Below are 15098 nucleotides of genomic sequence, written 5' to 3'. Positions count from 1 at the left end.
TGGAAGAGTCCCTGTTCCCCCGAACACTACTGGGAGTAACAAGGAATAGTGGCCATAAGTTGACTGAGAGTAGATTCAGGCTAGATATCAGGAGGCACTACTTCACAGTCAGGGAGGCTAGGATCTGGAACCAACTTCCAAGGGAAGTGGTGCTCAGTCCTACCCTGGGGGTCTTCAAAAGGAGGCTGGATAATCACGTACCCAGAGTCATTTGACCCCAGCATTCTTTCCTGCCCATGGCAGAGAGTCAGACTTGATGATCTACTTAGGTCCCTTCTGACCCCACCAACTATGAAACTATAACCTTTCTAAGTATTGAGGTCCTCTGACCCTACCAACTATGAAACTATAATCTTTCTAGGTATTGGTCTGTATTATACTGGATCCTCCTTCTTTCCTTTCTTAAAGATGGACACTATATTTACCTTATTCCAGTCATCTGGGATCATACCCAACATCCACCAGTTCTTAAAGGTAATACTGGCTCTAATAGTAATTAGACATTACTTGGAAAACCTGGATGTTCTCAAGATCGCAGGGTCTGAAAGGATACATCATAGAGGACTCAAAAATTGGTTGAGCTGATTTCAGAGCCACTATTACCTTTAAGTGTTGGATGTTGGGTATGATCCCAGATGACTGGAACAGGGTAAATATAGTATCCATCTTTAAGAAAGGAAAGAAGGGAGACTCAAAGTTACCCACAAGACCGATGGGGGAGAAGCCTTAGGAAAAAGCAACCCTGTGCTATGGACAGAAGGGGGGGAATCTTAGCAAAAGTACCCCTAGTTTATTGGTGCGAACAGAAGTAACAATTTTTTCCTAATATAGCCACAGAAAGCAGTTTATATCTGTGACCAAGCACAAGTGCACAACTGCAGACAGCTTCAGATATGGCTGATCCGGTGACAATCTGACCTGGATGGTGATTAGAGTGCAGAACACAGTTGGGGTAGCTTCAAGAGGGCACCAGAGCCAGCTTAGAGGTGGAGCTCATTATAACCCTGCACTTGTGCTAGATTTGCTTTTCCTAGAATTGTCTGTTTCAGTGACAGTGCATCATCTTGGACAATGACTTATTAGCCATTCACACACATTAAATTTGCTCATCTTTCTCCAGACCTTCAAGACAGAAAAGTTACTGCTCAGAAGAAAAATCCCTAAGGTTCCAGAACAAGACCATGATTTTTCCATTAGTCAATGATTTCCACTATCTGGAGCTGGTAGGTATGACAAGGTTTAATAGAGCTATGTTTTGCTTGGGCAGTTTTAAGCTCCTTCTTTTAGTTCTTCTTCTCATATCTGAAACTCCAGTGATATCTTTATCTACCAGTCTTTCAGAAAATGAACTGAAAAGGATGAGAGTTCTTCAGTGGATGTCTAGTCAGATCCCCTTCCATTCCAGATGGTCATGAATTTAAAACTAACCAGTTCATTGAAACTACCATTAAACAAAGTGACTCAGGCAAATATAAGGGGTAAAAGACCTTTCATGAAGGAAGAGCCAGAGAAAATGCCATTAGATCACAAAAAAACAAAAAAAACTTCAGAGAGCATTAAGAAACCTATCAACAAATAGGGCAATGGTAACCTATCCAAACAATGAAGTCTGTCAAAGTGACTGGGTACAACCAACAGCTGCTGAGTTCCAAGAACTTTCCAAAAACAAAAGCCTCTATCCATTAAAACCATATGTTACCAGGCCAATGAGAACCAGCAATTTAGAGCACAAGTACAGTAAAGAAAATTAAAACAAGTTATCTTCTAGGAGCAGGTCTCACACAAATAGTTATATCATTCATTCAACAGTGTTGCCTCCTGCAACACCAAATTGAGTTAATTCTTTAGTTATCTGCATCAGTTCCCCACATCCAGCATATGAACAAAATGACTCACATGAAATGATTTAAGGTCTTGAAAACCTCTCTGACAGTTAACATTTTTTTCTTGGAACAATAGCCATTTACTATTTTAAGAGGGCCCTTAATAATGACAATAGTAACAACAGTGAAAGAAGTATTCTGTTTGACTTTTTGATCCAACAGACTAAGGTGTAACATGATTCATTTGATGGAAAGTAAGCTCTAGGCTACCTCAAGCAGATGTTAAGGATGAAATATCATGCAAAAATTACTGGTTGATATTCTATGCTCTGTATTATTTAGGAAGACAGACTAAATGGTCATAAAAATCCCATCTGGCCTTTAAATCTGTGAGGACCTGTGAACATCACAGACCTTGGTTCTTACATTCTAGTAAATATTCTAGCGTGCAACCTTACACGAGGTTCTATAACAAACTTACCTATTTCTGACACCTGTATTTTCAAACGCTAACTTCAACAGCAGGTACTTGAAACATGAATCAGTCAATATACAGAAATTCTAAATAGGTTTTCTTCTAAAATATATTAAATATCAGGGAACTTATAGGATCAGTTAGTCTGGTGTAAAAGATAAGGTACTGTGGGCACATCTATATGATGCCCTATGTTGCCATGTGGTGTGTAATAATGATATAGTGATCATGTGTGTCTACATGCAACTGCCAGCTATGTCACTGTAGCAGCACACTTCCTGGGTATAGTGTGCTGCTATGGTGACATAGCAGTGAAATTTAACCGTGTGCCACACACACGACGCAGTAGCCACCTGTACTGTGCTGTGTTTTAGGAACTACTAAAGCACACCAATGTGTAGATGCAGCCAGTTTCTTTAATTTATCCATTAAAGGCATATTCATGGTCCTTATCTTTCAGTTTTTATTGAGAATTCCCTACAGGACACTTTCTCCTTCACCATAAAGAAGATGAATATTGTTACATCTTTACATTCCTTATTTCTTAAAACTCTTTTTAGTTTTATCCAACTAATAAGTATCCTTCTAAAAAAGGTTTTGCAAATGGCATCCAAAAACATTCAGATCCCTCTCAACTGTCACTTTGCTTTCTTTCCTCCCAAATTCACATGGACTAGGGGACTAAATAAATTTAATGCTTCAGCTTCTCTGGGACCTCATTTTATATACTTCCCAAAAAAGTTATTTTCAGATATTGCCTAGATTTCGTACCTAAAGATAAAATAGCATTCTAATTTAACTAATTCATGTTTTACCTTCTTTGTGAATAAAGTCTAGAAATTCCCTTAAATGTTAATTTTATACCTTAAAATGTTCCCAGTGGCCTTAAAGACTATCACGAGATGAAGAATTGATATTTCAATGGCCTAAAAAGTATTCAGAATGTAAGCCTGAAGTGAATTCTTCTAATCTTTCATCCCCAACTGGAGTAAATTAAAAATACACCTAAATTATACTAAAGATATTATAATTCACCCAATAAAGTTTATTGCGAATCCTAGTTAAAAAGACATAGATTTTGGTCCAAAAGTATAGACACAGCAGCCTTTTTTTAAAAAGAACATTTACCGACTCATCCTATAAAATACATGTCCTGTCATCTACTAGAAAAGGTCACAAGTTTCTCTCTCTCTCTCTCTTTCTCTCTCTCCATCCATCCTTAAACTAAGATTTCAGTGAATGAAGAAATACAAATTTAGCAAGAGATTTTGTGTTCTTTTATTCCTTTAAGTTCTTAGGTATTCTTGGGATTTAACTCACCTACCTATGACTTCTTTTTCCTTTACTAAATCAGGTGCAATTGTTTTCAACTTAGTTGACTCCATCCCTGTTCTCCTCCTTAATTAGTAATTTAACAGTGAATAATTGCTTATATAAAAATGAGCATGAGAGTTAGGCTTTAATCTAGAGCTAACTGAAGTCAGTGTCCAAAGGACTCTTTTCATTGACTTCTGTCGAGTTTGGATCAGGGCCTTAGTGTGATAAGTATACCTATACACTTTTTTCTCCCAGTCAGGATGAGACTTTTCCTTGTTAAAATTCCACCATCAGAGTGAACAGAGGGTCTGGATGAATTTCTCTGATTCTAATGGAGGATGCCTCTAAATCATCTGTCACTGATTTAGACATAGCTAAATCATCAGTGACAGAGATAACTTACCTTAGGTCCAAAAAATTGCTTCTGATATTTTTTTTCCCTGTTGCACATCTCATACTTTTAAACCATTAGTCATGAGAAAGATATTCTTTCTTTCTATTCATGATCTTCATTCCTGCTTTTCTAAATTACACAACTTAACTATTGTGCTGTTATCAACACAAAGATTATTACCATGAACAGCGTGTGCCCCCAGTGGCTGGGGGGGCACAGCTACACTGGTGGTGGCAGAAGTGCTGTGGGAGCATGGCAGCAGTGAGTGGGGAGCTCCCGCAGATGCTGCCGGTGCCGTCAGTGGTGGGAGGGGAGGTGGTGGTGAGCACCAACCACAGGTTTGTGACCACCCGCAGGCACCGCCAGCAGCATTAGCAGTGGCCAGGGTGATCGGGGTTAACAGTGTTGGTGGCGCCTTTTTGTAGGTGGTGCACCGCCTCGTGCAGGGGGTGCTTGTGCATCCACATGGACACCCTATGTGTTACCCTGATTATTACGTGGGAAACAAAATTTTAAAGTTTCTAGCACATGCTCTTAATGTGAGTCTGTGACTCTGTTTTAATAACCAGTTTTTCCTTACTTGGTTATTGGGCAAGCTTTATAGTTAAATAAGAGAATTAATTTAAATGGTCCTATTTTTCACATGATTTTTTAAGCAGATTCATACCCGGTATGCATGCTTTTCATAGGCTTATGAGTAACATTTTTGGTAAACTTTTGGTAGCACCCCAGCTGTAGAAGGGAAAAAGTGTAAAATAAAGATATAGTGAAATTCATGATGTTTCCAACTTTCATGATTTTATCCTGATTTTCACAATAGTTTTGGGTGTTTTGTTTTTTGTTCTTTTTAAAGCCCCACGTTCTGGAATAAAATATTCAGAAATATTCTCTCTTTTTTTTTGTTTTTTTAACTAAAGAAAAATAACAAATGAAAGCATAAATAATAGAGTACTCTAATTATTTTGGAGTGCCTTATACTCTGTCAGACACATCAGTAGGATTATCTGGAAAGAATTACCTAGAAAGCTGATTAGCAACTTGAAGATTAAAGGAAACCATAGAAACAAAAGTAACCATTCAACATTATAATGCTGTAGAAAAGCCTCATCTCTAAGGTAGCACTGCAGATGCTACATTTTCCTTTCTTTACCACCTCCTTAGATCTGAGGGCATCGTATAAACTCTAACATGACAAGGTGATGGAGTAAGAGTCCAGTCCCACAAAATACATAACTACATAACTAACACCACCCCGTTCAAATTTGCTGACGACACTAAGATGTGGGGAGAGGTGGGCATGCTAGAAGGGAGGGACAGGCTGCAATCGGATGTAGACAGGTTACAAGGGTGGGTGGATGAGAACAGGATGGGTTTCAACACTGACAAGTACAAGGTGATGCACCTGGAGAGGAGGAATCAGCACCATACCTACAGGTTGGGGAACTCCCTTCTCGTCAGTGCAGAGGCAGAAAAGGATCTTGGAGTTATCATTGATGCCAAAATGAACATGGGCTGGCAGCGTGGGGACGTGGTCAGGAAGGCCAGCCATACCTTGTCATGCATCCACAGATGTTTCTTGAGCAAGTCCAAGGAGGTGATAACCCCCCCTCTATGCAGCACTGGTCAGGCCACAGTCAGAGTACTGTGTCCAGTTCTGGGCGCTGCACTTCAAGACGGATGTGGACAACGTGGAGAGGGTCCAGAGGCGGGCCACTCGCATGATCAGGGGGCAGCAGGGCAGGCCCTACAAGGAGAGGCTCAGGGACCTGAACCTGTTCAGCCTCCACAAGACAAGGCTGAGGGGGGATCTAGTGGCCTGTTACAAACTAGTCAGAGGGGACCAGCAGGCATTGGGGGAGTCCCTGTTCCCCTGAGAACTACCAGGAGTGACTAGAAGTAATGGTCACAAGCTGGCAGAGAGTAGATGCAGATGCTACTTCACTGTCAGGGCGGCTAGGATCTGGAACCAACTTCCAAGTGAAGTGGTGCTGGCTCCTACCCTGGGCGTCTTTAAGAGGAGGCTAGATGAATACCTTGCTGGGCTCGTTTGACCCCAGTACCTTTTCCTGCCAAGGCAGGGGGTCAAACTTGATGATCCAATTCTGGGCTTCACAATTCAAGAAGGATGTTGAGAAGCTTGAGAGCATCCAGAGGAGAGCCATGTGCATGATCAGAGGACAAGAGCAAGACCTTATGATGAGAGGATGAGAGCCATGGGACTCTTCAGCCTGGAAAAGCGCTGGCTCAGGCATGACCTGGTGGCAGCTTATAAGTACATCAGGGGTGTGCATCAGGATCTGGGGGAACACCTGTTCACCAAAGTGCCCCAAGGGATGACAAGGCCCAACAGTCACAAACTCCTCCAAGACTGTTTTAGTTTGGACATAAGGAAGAATTTCTTTACTGTCCGAGTCCCCAAGGCCTGGAATAGGCTTCTTCCAGAGGTGGTGCAAACACCTACTCTGGACTCCTTTAATAAGTATTTGGATGCTTATCTTGCTGGGATCCCTTGACCCTAGCTGACTTCCTGCCCTCAAGGAAGGGGGTTGGACTTGATGATCTTCCAAGGTCCCTTCCAGGCCCAATGTCTATGAAATCTATGAAGTCTAGCACTGACACTCCGAATTTATACTAGCATAGTGATTTTTTAAAACCATATCTTTAACATTTTCAACTTCTTTATTATATTTGCTATATTACTATTATCCCTAGAAGCTCTAGAAAAGTCACATCCAAAACGTTTAGCAGCAGTCAGTTTTCCTTTATATATGTCTAACTTGATGGTCATGTAAACAATGGCATTATTAGAAATCAAGACATTTGGATGCAAAGATGACAAGCCAGTCAAATTAATGACCAAAAAGTCTCCATTTTCAAAGGGTTACTAAAGCACAGCATATTCTTTTCAGTGTAAATAGGTTCAATGCTTTTCTGCCTATTTTTTCATGTTTCAGTGGACTGTTGCTTGCTGTTCCACTCTGGCACAATGCACAACATTGTCTAATGCATTAGGCAAGAGGAGAAAGAACAAAAGGATCTGAAAATACCTGATTCAGGCAAAAAATCTTCTCAAACACTTCAGGTCAGTTTAAGTGTTTTAAGTGATTTTAATTGGCCTTCTTTTTAACATAAGGAATGGGGCAGGGATTTTTCCAAAACAATAACAGGTGATTATCCCACCAAAATGCCTTATTTTACACTCACATCAACTTAGATTGTTTACTGCTACATGTATTTCCACAATAAACAGTGCAGGGGGGTCCCAAATAGTTGAAGATTTCATTTGTAGGGCCCAGTATAAATGACATATAACAATGATAAATACTAATAGCCTCCCCTAAATTGTATTCTAACAGCAATATTAACACATTAACATTTTGGGTTCTTCATTAAATCATGAAAAGGGGTTAGGGAGAGAAGGCAAATCAGCTGTAAGTAAATTTACTTCCATATTTACACACAGATGTCCATATTTGAAGAGATTTAAACTTTCCATAAGTTAAAACCCATGAAGCCAATGTATAGATAATAATAAAGAAAGAAAAAGTTAAAAAAATGATGGTGTGTTTCATTAAGAACGTGATTTATCTGCTTATTCCCTCTCTGCACATTGTTTTGAAATGTACCTGCCACCCCAATGTTCTTTAAAAAAATCCTGCCAGCTTTTAATGGAAAGCCAATTTGCAGTGCCCACCTAGCAATATTTACAGTACCTGTGGGCAGCTTTTATTTCCAGATAATGTACTGGCTGCATGTTTCCCGTTAGAACAGAAATGATGAAAACATATGGGAAACCTTATTCCCTTCCCTAATAACAAACATAGTGGAATTACACTTTATAAAACCACAGACATATTTGTTTATAGTGCACATGAATCTCAGGATGTTTCTCTAAAAAGGCATGCACAGAGCTTCTTATATTAAAGAATTCACATTCTTCAGTTGTACTTTTACTTTTAAAGCAAATATGCATTTATTCTTAATCCTCTGCAGTACTCTCTCATCATTGTACCCGTATGACTGGACATTCATTAACTGGTTATCTAAATAAATAATGGAATAAATACTTTAAAAATGTATCATAAAATGTATGCTTGCAAATATTGAATCAATTCAGGCTCCAGCTTTTTGAATGTTTGTCCCTAGCCTATGGCTCATGCCTATTTTAAACAACAATACAGGAGGATAGGGTTTCACATGTTAACAGAAAGGCATTGATTTCTGGACCACTTTTTTCACTAGCAGGTTTGAGCAGGCCACTTCAATTCCCATTCACAGCAAACCCACCTCCTTCCAGTCCCAATCAGACAACCTCACTCTGCCAGCTGCCATCATTTTTTTGCAATTAAACTATAATGCTTTAAAATATTATATTATATGACCTTTAAATACCTTTAGCGTGAATAAGTAGGACCACTGCTTGAAAATACTTCATTTCCTTGCCTCTTTTTGTGTTCTTTCCATTCCCACTTACATTTACTGTCTTCTTACTTTGTAGTGCTGTATCTGCATCCTGACCACTTGGTTCCCTTCCCCCTGAATATGCTACCCATCTTCTCTTATGCTTCTTTGTCAAACTGCTTTATTCCTCTCTTTCCCAGATATTGTCTCCCACTAAGGTCTGTCAGTTCCTGTCTCATCCATAGTTTCTGTTTCTTTTTTTCCTCTGTGTAGCCACACATTTCATAGGGACACTGAAACTGGCTCTTATTCAGCCCTCTTGAGGACACCAACATATGATACACAGACCCCAAAGGGTACACAGATGACAGCTGGAGATGTTCTAAAAGAGAATATTTTAAGAACCAAAGACTTTGCACACTGAAGTGTCAAAATGGCCTACTGACTAAAGGATCCAGGTTGTGGCTATAAATATTTAATAATGAGTAACTTAATGTACAAATATACAGCCGTCTAAAGATTTTAAGTTCAAAGATGGAAAATTACACACAGACTTGCTTTATTAAAACTGCTGGACTGGAATAAAAAATGTACTTCTAGTTGAGAGAATCACTGACAGTTTAAAAAATTAATATTTCTTCCATCTTAAGGAGAACAAGCAAATACCATATGCCATGAAAAACTCTGAATACAAGAATCCTCCGAATCATGATTTTTAAATTCTTGTGGCTTGCAACAGTCTAACATCTTAAAAGTTGTCATTTTGATTCTATCTTGCTTTTTCACTCCCATTTCCATTATACAACAAATTTACTGAACCTGTGTGTTTACAGAGTAAATACTGAGCTATTAAACTTATGTGTAGATAAAATGAGAGGTATGTGTGCATGACATTTTAAAGTGGGCTGAATGCTTTTGCACCGGTTTAATGATGTTGGTGTTTGCATGCCTCACTGGCATATTGCGCATTAATTCCAGCTGCTGTAGGAAATTCGGCAGCATAATGTGCCTTAAATGTCTTGGGGCACAGCAAACTAAAACTAAATTCCTTTGAGGAGTTTTAGTTTGCTGCCCCTACAGCTGTGGAGCAAAGCACCAGGCTCCGTGCAGCTCCACAGCTCTGCAGGAAGTCCGGGAGAGCAGCTCCACCCAAGAAAAGCAGCAAGCCTGATCTTTTTTTTGGCCCCCTGGAGCCTGCCTGCCTGAGCTGTGTGGGGGCCCAGTGCTTCCCCCCGTGACTTCAGTATCTGCCCAGGACCACGTGAGCTGGGTGCCTGCAGGCAGGTGCCACCCGGAGTCGGGGGGGGGGGGGGGTTGCAGCTTCTGCAGAGGGAAGCACCAGCCCTCACCCCAGAGCCCAGGGACTGCTCCACCCACTTGCCCTCCCTTTCCCGCCAGAGAGGCAGGTAAGTCAGAGGGGTGTGTGCACAACATGGGGATTTAATCAGTGCTTAATTGAAGCAGTGTTTTTTAAAACCTAATGCTTTAATTTAGGGCCCCGTTTAATCTACACACTCCCCTAAGAAGCAAATTTTATATCATCTAAAATGTTGGCATCTTGTCTTTAATATGGTAAAGAGAAAATTGGACAGTAGTGTCTAGGTGAAGAGCAATTTGAAAACATCATTCACAAATCAAAATCCCAGTTAGACTTTTTTGAGATGTTTCTTTAGGACTCTGAATTGATGACAGCCTCAACAACCTGGTGGACAGAGCGAATTTCCATGGGGAGCATGGGCTTCATGTTACAGGGGCAAAGCCCAGGCAGCCTGGGTTGCTAGGGACCTGGACGTCTGAGCTTCCCAGGATAGATATATTACCAGGATACCTTTAAAATTAAAACTGCAGGCTTAGAAGACATTTTGATTTGAAATATCATCATTACATAATGAAAAATCACTGCATCAGAAAATTCACACCCAAATCAAATAATTACAAATTTGGGCCTTAATATCCACTATGTTGAACCTTGTATTATTTTTAACAAGTCTGAAAATGTAGATTCTGATTAGGCAGAGAGAAAGAGTGTAACATAGAAAGGGAAAACACAGAAAAAACATGGCTAAGTAGATATAGGACACTTTTTTGGCAGGCATACCACAAATTAGTGCTGCACCTTCTCCAAGTGCCACTTTGAGCCCCTCTCTGACCTGCAGCTCTGCTTTCTTTTTCCTTCCTTGTGCTCCCTGCTCAATTTGTTGCTTCGCTTTCAGCTTCCTGCCCTGTCTGCTGCAGTTCTGCTTGTCCCCTCCAGTCTGCCATATGCCGCACAAAGGGCATGTCTACACGGGATGCTTAATGCACAGTAGCCTAATAACACTTCTCAGTAGTGTGTCACTACTGCACAGTATTATTAGGCTACTGCACAGTAGTGTCACTAAAAGGGCATTTGCTGGCACCACTGCACTGTAACAGTAGTAACACCACATTTAGTTAATACAGGCAGTCTTTGGACTTAAGAGAAAATTGGTTCCTGAAAACCATGTCTTAATTCGAAACATTGCAATTTGGAACCAATTTTCTCATAAGAAACAATATTATAAATGGGGGATTGGTTCCTGAACCAAGGTCCGATACCCTATTTTTACTAAAAATACCCCAGCATTTTGTACTCAATCAATTATAGATGAGTAATATAGCTACATTAACGTGTTTATATTCTAAATAGCAATCATATTGATTTGGAAGGACTTCTCTAAGGTGATTTTGCTGGGCTTTTTAAAAAGCTCTTGGTTGGACTTTTTGAAGGGTTCTTGGCTCCTTTTGAAGGAGTCTTGTCTGCTTTCTTGAAAAAAATGTCCAAGGAAGTTTGGGCAGATGTTCTCCAGGGAGATGATCAATGCAGCAAACTTGTTCACTGGTGTGGTGTCACATTGGATTGTAAAGTTGAAACTGATGTCGTAAAGTTGAAACAGGGTGTCAATTTATAAACGTTGTAAGTGCGAAACATTGTAACTCAAAATGTTGCAAATCGAGGACCGCCTGTACTTCATTAAGCAAGTACTAAATTAAATGTTCAGTAACTACTGTATATTACTGAATATTAATGAATATGTAAAATGTAGTCACAGAGGCTGCCTATGCTACCTGGATATTTCAATTTTTTTCCATGTTATTTTGAAATAATTTTTTTAATTCCAGGATTTTTTATGGTGTATGAATTTCACTTTCTGTCCTAATGAAGCCAAAGCAATTGCCTCACTCAGCACGCTTCTCTCAGTAGTCTAATATACAGAAAGGTCTCTGTTTTAGCAACCTAAAAGTGATTCTGTCATTTGGAAATGGATGACATAGTATGATGAGCAGAACTGGAAAAGGAGGGACTAATTAGTGAATGGAATTGATTAATTGTGGCACCAGCAACTCAGGAATACAAACTGGGCACAGACTGCTTCTATATAAAACTGTAAAGCTGCCATTTGTAACACTAGCTATGCAGTACATTTAATAAAGGTCTTTTAATTGGTACACAGTGTATTGTTAATAAAACAGGATTTTTTAAATCAAGAACTTAGGAAACTAGGCAGCCCTCTCCCCAAAACTCTTATGGGAAGTAAAAACTATAGAAAATGAGAGAAGGGAATGCCTTTCCTCTTAATTTCCCGAATTGCCTTTTCTTGCTCACCTTTGAATGGGTAAGTCCTCCTCAAAGTAACTGATGTCTACCCTATAGTGCTTGTCCTAGGGCAGTGGTTGTCCGCCTGGGGGTACTTGGGAAGGCCCTAGGGGGTATGCATGGACATGTGGGGATGAAACACTGCCACCCACCACCCCATGCGTCCACCTCCAAGGAGCAGGACTACAGGGGCGGGGAGGATGAGGGCAGTGGTGCCCCTCTGTGGGCTGCAAAGGCACTGCCCATTCGGCTAGACATTGGGAGGGGGGAGAGCTTGCATGTGGCAGCTGGTGCTGCCACTCACTACCCTGCGCTGCTGATGCTTTGCATCTGGCCGTGCACCAACTCCTCCACCCCACCCACCGTTGTACGTTTGGCTGCTGGGGGGTATACTTATTAAAAAAGGTTGTAAACCTCTGTCCAAGGGGAAAAACTTCTGTGGACTAGTCTAACAGTGTTTCATGCACAAAAAAATCTGTTGAAGAGTTCACAATGTTGAGGCAGACAGAAGCAGGCTAGCATAGACACTCTTCCAGAATTAGTAGACACCATGTTCACTGAAGATCACTGTCTCTGCATGCCAGTCCAAACTATTTTTGGAAGATATTTTCCATGTTATGCCAAACCTGAAAGTGATAAATGCTGGCATATTAAATAAGACCATTTTCATTCACACAATACACTGCAGTAAAATAAATCTAATGAACAAAAACTTCCTAAATTTTTCAGAGTATTTTGTTTCCTATATTTGTTTCCTTTTTTTGAACAAAAAACATTGCAAGTAATTTTTAAAATTTCTTTGGACGTTCTGAAAGTGACATTCAACTGCATTACAAAATGAGTGAAGATTCTCTAATTCTTTTTCCCCCCATAAAAGGAACATTTTTGTGAGGGGGGAAGCTCCCGACCCTTAGCTTTTATAAAGCACTGGCTGATTTTCAATTGTGTGCTTATAAAATTTACTACTGTACTGAGAAATTTAAAAACTTTTGCTAGGAAAAAATGGTTCAAGTTCAACACAAATCCCATATGTGCTTCAAAACCCTGGTATCACAGTAAAAGTGCTTTTAGGGCCAGTATAAGATTTTGGCACTGATTTTGGACCAACAATTTGATTTAAAAAAAAACACAACGACCCATCTATTTCCACTGAAAAATCTGGCCAATGAACACTTTGGTTAAAATGTAATGTCAGGCTTTCTACATATATCTGATAATGCTGGTCCCAAGATAACTCATACTATTCATAGCTCAGTAATTTTCAGTAAGAGATAAAAACTTAAGTATCTGGACCATAAGGAAAAGAGTTTTATTTCTTCTACCCTATATATAGATATTGATATAGATATAAATATATAGCACATTTATTATCCACAGATACTGAATTATAATTCAGTACAATGGTATCCCCCATGTTTACATATAATTTCTTAAGCCAGTAGATAATTCAAAAAGTCACCATCATAGATTTGGAAGTGGTACTTTAATAACATCAGAGACATGTGCATAGGAATGGTATGTTAAATGTACAAATAAAACATAAAGAACACAAATAGTGAAGGGTAAGCTAAAACTGATATTGGGCTCCTGTTACTGAACTCAGAGTAGACTGGCAATAAAAAAGGGAGGATTTAATCTTCAGTGCTACACAAAAGAAAACCTGGTTGTTGCCAGTATGTACAGAGCAGTAAATTTATGGGAGCTATCCAAAATAGGTGAATGCATAATGTATATATTGAAAGCAAAAATAAAATTTAAAAAATAAGACCCATTGATGACAGAACTCAGACTAGCTAGAGCTATGCAAATGCGGCAGACTGCAGGAGTTTGCAATTGAACTTCTACAGGAAATGGAGACTAAGACATTCCTGTATATTAATATGGAAGTTTGATTTTGACAGATTTAAACCTTCAAGCCCAGTAGCAGGGTCTTCCATATACCTGTGTATCAACCAGTAAATTCATGTACCTTCCAAAACTTTAAACTTCCAGGTGAGGTAGAAGGGGCTCTATACTATGGTTGTGGAAAAGAAGGAATAGTTCAGCTTTTTCGCAATGCTGACCCGTTACAAACTCTTGTAAGCCTGGGTGTAGATCATGAGTCCAGCAAATCTCTAGTTCAAATTTCTGCTTGAATAATTTAACTCAGCTATAGAACAGGAAAAATGAGGCAAGGTTTTAAAAAATGCTCACTTGAATTTAGACAAGTGTTGCTCAAGTATTTGAAAATGAATAGGCAGGCTTTTCTCAGAAGTGCTAAAACATTTCATGGCATGCTATAATTATGGAGGATGCTAAAGTTCCTGAGATAGTTGGTATTAAATATATTATACATCTCCAAAATCAAGGTTATAGCCAGATTCTCATCTTAAATGCATTTCATAGTGCTGTTGAATTCAGTTGTATTATGCTGGCTAAGAATCTGGATTTAAGACTTTTTCAGTTGTATCTTGTAATGGATCCAACATGGTGTTATTAGGACCAAAATTATGTGTTCTTATCACCCCGTGTTATTTAATAAATGAGCTGTCAGAGTCCACCACATGGCACTTTCTTACTGGTACCCTTTGTTGGTCGCAACTACGGCACCTTGCATTAGGGCCCCTCTGCATGTTCAGGTAAAGGTGTGATGGGATCCAATGCATGATCCACACAATTGTGCCTCTTGTCATGCACGTGTGGCATAGCAGGAGGCACAATTGTTTGGATCATGCATTAGATCCCATCATGCCTTATTGCCAGCGCAGGAGGAAACCAATCCCAGGCTTCCCTTCCTCCAGCAAGAAGCAAGCTGCCCCTGGCTGGGGAGCTGCTGGGGCTCCCAGCTGCAGGGAGGGAGGTTGCTGCCACAGTTGCTGAGATCTGCAGCAGCGGGGCTTCCCTTGTGGCTGGGAGGCTGCAGCTGATGTGATCTCCCAGCTGTGGAAGAGTTAGGCTGTGAATCTCCTCTGCAGCTAGAAGACTGCAGCAGCTGTGGTCTCCCAGCTGCAGGGTGCATGGAGCCCCCTGGAAATGCCCCTTTACCCCAGCTGGGGACTCCAGTCAGCTGATGGGCCTTCAATACCCCTGGCC

General features: G+C 40.2%; 1 protein-coding gene across 2 annotated transcripts in view; it reads right to left on the bottom strand.

Moving 5' to 3' along the window:
• The window catches only part of LOC149870672 (N-heparan sulfate sulfotransferase 4), a 179521-nt gene that overhangs the window by 129442 nt on the left and 34981 nt on the right, over positions 1–15098 (bottom strand). The window lies entirely within an intron of this gene.

This window comes from Crocodylus siamensis, chromosome 2 (genome assembly GCF_052110815.1).
Source record: "Crocodylus siamensis isolate JL-2025a chromosome 2, ASM5211081v1, whole genome shotgun sequence".
In the NCBI taxonomy this organism is placed as follows: Eukaryota; Metazoa; Chordata; order Crocodylia; family Crocodylidae; genus Crocodylus; species Crocodylus siamensis.
Note: the sequence above shows the minus strand (reverse complement) of the source record. Positions and strands in the feature narration are given on the sequence as shown.